The following is a 5,147-nucleotide window of genomic DNA, read 5'->3' as shown; positions in this document are numbered from 1 at the left end:
TGATGTGTGTGTTTATACAGTCCCTAGATGCTTGTGTTTATACAGTCCCTTGATGTTTGTGTTGCCAGGCCTTGATGTGTGTAACATACAGTCCTTGATGTTTGTGTTTATACAGTCCTTGATGTGTAATGTTTTACAGTCCCTTGTTGTATTGTGTTTTTGCACAGTCCTTGATGTTTTGTGTTTGCACGGTCCCACTTGATGCTGTGTGTTTATACACAGTCCCTGGATGCTTGTGTTTATACATTCATGATGTTTGTGTTATACAGGTCGCCAGTGTGTGTTTATACAGTCCCTTGATGTTTGTGTTTATACCCAGTCCTTGATGTGTGTTTTACAGGTCCTTGACTGCCTGTTTTTACAGTCCCAGTGTTTGTGTTTATACAGTTACAGTGCTGTTTGGGTCCTTGATGTTTGTGTTGCCTGATCCTTGATGTGTGTTTATACGGTCCTTGACTGTGTTTATAAAGGTCCCACATACAGTGTGTGTGTGTTTTACAGTCCTTGTGTATTGTGTTTTTGCAGTCCATGATCATTTGTGTTTATACGGTCCATGATGTTTGTGTTTATACAGTCCCTAGATGCTTGTTTATACAGTCCCTTGATGTGTGTTTATACAGTCCCTAGATGCTTGTGTTTATACCAGTCCTTGATGTTTGTGTTTTTCTGGCCTTGATGTGTGTTTATACAGTCCCTTGATGTTTGTGTTGCTTGGTCCTAGATGCTTGTGTTTATGATCCCTTAATGCTGTGTGCTGGCCCCTTGTTGTGTGTGTTTTATACGGTCCCTTGATGTTTGTGTTTATAGTCCCTAGATGCTTGTGTTTATACAGTCCCTTGATGTTTGTGTTGCCAGCGCAGTGCATGTGTTTTATACGATCCCTTGATGTTTGTATTTATACCAGGTCATGATGTCTGTGCACGGTGTCCCTTGATGTGTGTGTTGCCAGTCCCCTTGATGTGTATGTTTTAGTGCCTGATACATGTTTATACAGTCCCTTGATGTTTGTGTTTATACAGTCCCTAGATGCTTGTGTTTATAGTCCTTGAGGATGCTACACAACACATTACAAGGTTTTCACCACGTCCGGTATGCCTCTACATCTTATTAAACCAATTGTACAGATGACATCACCGTCCGTCAGCTGTTTCGCAAAATGCTTTCTGTTAAGTGTTGTAAGTCACAGCTTATTTAGTTACGACAGTTATGTATAGAACGTATGTAGTGGTGTATGTGTGAGAGAAGAGAAGAGCTGTGTAGGTACAACATCGACATAGCAGTTAGTGAGTCCCGGCTCCCAGACGAGGGTCGACTCACAGAACGGGGGTCTGGCTATACCATCTTCTGGAAGGGTAAGCCTACTGCGGAAAAAATACGTATTCGGAACTGGCTTTGCCATTTAATCCATTCTACATAGGATAAATGAAATGCCTGTCGGGATCAACGAGCACCTCATAACGCCATGCCTTCTTCATGGGTGCATACGCCCCAACACTGGCTGCAGAGGATGACATCAAGGAGGCCTTTTACGCCAACCTCGACAGGGTGCTAACCTATATCCCTAGAGAACATAAGGATGTGCTCTTTGGTGACTTCAATGCTAGAGTTGGCAGAGATGCTGACATTGGCAGGAAATCATAGGGAGAAATGGACTAGGCAAGTGTAATCCCAACGGCCAACTCCTCCTCAGCTGGTGTGCTGCTCACAACCTCACTATCACCAACACCGTGTTTAGGCAGGCGGACAAGTTCAAGGGTTCGTGACAACACCCACGATCCAAACACTTGCATCTGATTTTATGTCACCCGGTAAGGAGATTAACCTACCACGTCAACTCGACACAGTTTATTTCGGTCAAACCTGTCAAATACAAATAATTATTTATAATCAATTTACAAGATGGAAACTGAAGGTTCAGTGACATCATATATGATTACATTTATCTAATATTAGCACACAAGTGAGTACATTATCTTAATAGTAAACACAACATGAGCTGCATATCATCAGAAGTTACTCAATTAATATTCTTAACGTCCACAGTGAACCACAATATTTTCACACTTACGTGTTGCAGGTCTGGCTTGGACAGAAAGCCTGGGTGAACGTCAAGCCAATTCAGCATATACTGTACACCCCTTGTTCCTCATTATGACACGAGCTGCCTCACCATCGTCTCCTCGTATGTACACAACAACACTTTTCTCATTACTCTTATCACTCCTATGATTACAGCTGTCCAGAAGTAAAACATTGATTACATCATTGTCAGAGAAAGAGATCGCTGAGATGTCCTCATCACTCGAGCCATACGTGGCTCGGACCACTGTGACACTGATCATCGTCTCATCAGAGCCAAACTCTCACTTCACGTCGCCCCAAAACGGCGAAGGCAACAAGCCTCCAGAAGAGGTTTTAACACAAAGCGTCTGGAGGATCCAGCGGTAGCACATGCTTTCAGAGAGCAGCTCGAACATGGGCTGATAAACAACCTGACAACAAACAACCCAAATCCCAGTGCCGAATGAGATATTCTCGACACTGTCATGACAAAAACCTGCAGAGACTCTCGGCCAGATCGAAAGAATACGCCAGGACTGGTTTGATGAAAATGACCCAGCAATCAATGTACTCGTCGATGGTAAATGTACTGCTTTAACTGATTGGCAGAACAACCCTCAGTCTCGGACCTAAGATGATACCTTCCGCAAGAAGAAAGCAGATGCTCAGTGGGACATTCGCAATCTAAAGAACGACTGGTTTAAAAAAAAAACATTTGAAACACAAAAAAATGCAGATTAAGGGCAGCATACTCAAAACCATTTATTGGACTGTATCTGTTTGTTTACCCAGTAACTGGAGTTACAGTCCCCGATCCGTGTACTCAAAACAAATATTTGTCAGTGGATTCCACAAGTGAGTCTGTATTTGAGGTCGTAACTTGCAGAACCTCCTTAGCTGCTGTAACATGCTCAACCCGGGTATAGTAAGTACGCTATTTCCTGATTGCATAACAAAAAGTAATAATATATGTTATAATAAAGCTTGTTAGACTTATTTTATCAGAGAATAATGAAGAAAATGTTTTGTACATCAACAAACTAAAATACGATATTACAGTTTGGCTATTTTTTTTTTTACGAGAAGAAGAGGCTTCAGTGTGTTTATATTTACCGTGGAATGGAAGAGACGCATTTTTTGGCTATTACAACTTTTCAAGTGATTTTTAACAAAATAGAAGGCTTGTATTGTCCACTGTTATCGCCACTGGCTTCAAGTACAGTGCTGGCGTTGCCTTACCCGAACAAACATTAAATCTATCAGCCTGCGACCACGTGCGCCCCCCCCCCCCCTGTGACCTGCACAAACAAGATGCCCTGATTCTGCTGAGTGTATGGTTTAGACTCTAGAGGGTGGCGTGGCCGCCTGGCCTCCATGATGCAGATCGCCCTCTCGAGTGATGCTGTGAGGACCAGCCCTCTGTGGTGAACACCGACTCCCAATCCTGGCCGAGTTTTGTGCTGGAACAATTTACACAGTACTATTGTCCCTTGGAACACCATACTGGTTCGCATTGACCCGCACTTGTAAGTACAGCCAAAGTGATGACATACCCCTCAGTACTGAAATATTGTGGAATAATTATGCCTACTCGTTTCTGCCTTATCTGGAGCAATAAGACAATGTGGAATGAAGTGTAGCTAAGATTAATAGAGGTATGAACTTTGTATCATATCACTATGCTTAATAATCAATTGTAATTAAGATGAAATCGTCTGAGACTAACTAATTATGTATCAGATAGATCACCATGTAATACTAATGAACGCCTTGTTCTCTGCAGGTTTTAACCACATCAATAAATATTGAATGCGTCAGAAGGCGGGTTTCAATCATTCCCTTCAACTTGCCCGTCACCTGAACGTCCTTAACCAAGGCGTTTATATCCACATTTATGGTACAAATATTTTTTTATGGATGAGTAAACTTGCAGATAGACCTTATTAATGTGGTATAGCCGTAGATATTCGTCAATAATGAAAGCCAAATACGAGGTCAAGTGAACATTTTTGCCTAGACATCGCCTTCTTTTTGTATATTCAACCAATAGCCTACACCTATTTTCTTATGTATATGGCTTGTGATAACACGATAGGCTCTACATGTCCATAGGCTAGCCCAAATGAAATAATATTGGGCGTAAAATAAGGATTGCAATTAACTGTGGTTAAAACCTTGGCAGCCTTACTTAACCTAACCTTCGTTTTCAATCATCTTCGTTTACATTGACTTTCATGAGTCTTGATACACTTTGTAATTTTAATCATGTATTTATAGGTAACAGCACTCAGATAAGCACTTACTTACTATTGGTATGCTAAACCAAGTAATATATTAAAATCTGTTTTTACTTTTAGGAGGGCCAAGCCGTGTACCACCCCTGACTGCAACAGAAGAGGCAATGGCTGGTTAAATTAGTGATGTTGCCATTCAGGGATGTTTGTTTCAGAAGAAGAAGAGTAATTTATTTTCCAATTGTAGCCTCGGAGGTGGAAGGTTAGCTTAGCCAGTTACGCACTTCATGAAATCGACGCATTGGTATAACTGCATTAGGAAGAATTACCATATAAATTTACTGTTTATTTAGGTTTTGTTAGGTTAAGGTTCTGTGCAGGTAGCAGCAGTTAATGCCTTACAAGCATCAGTAGGGGCATGGGGAGCTGTGCATCAATAAATAGATGGCCTCCGCAGAGGTTTGTTTTATCTCCTTGTATTACATACAATTCAAATATGGAGCAATTATTGTCTATTTTGAGAGTTTTTTATATTTTCTTTTGCCATATTTTGTAACTGATATTTTAGTCATGTACAGTACAGTATAATGAGAATCTCAGGGTAGGTACAGTATTTCCTTTATTAATTGTTATCTGCTACTGTAAACTGTATATTTCTTTTATCTTGTGATTCCTTTTCCTGATCATAAGTATAGAAGGAGGAAGAAAAAATTATATTTTTATTACAATATTTTCCTATATACCTACTTATTAAAACAATAAAAGTGTTAAACTTCATTTTAGTTCATTGTCCCTTATATACATCTTCCTCTGCAAACTGAAGATATAGTTATTGCAGACTCGTAGTAAAAA

The sequence above is a fragment of the Homarus americanus genome, unplaced genomic scaffold (assembly GCF_018991925.1).
Source record: "Homarus americanus isolate GMGI-L3 unplaced genomic scaffold, GMGI_Hamer_2.0 scaffold57980, whole genome shotgun sequence".
Classification (NCBI taxonomy): Eukaryota; Metazoa; Arthropoda; class Malacostraca; order Decapoda; family Nephropidae; genus Homarus; species Homarus americanus.
The sequence above is the reverse complement of the archived record's forward strand: the minus strand, read 5'-3'. Positions refer to the sequence as shown.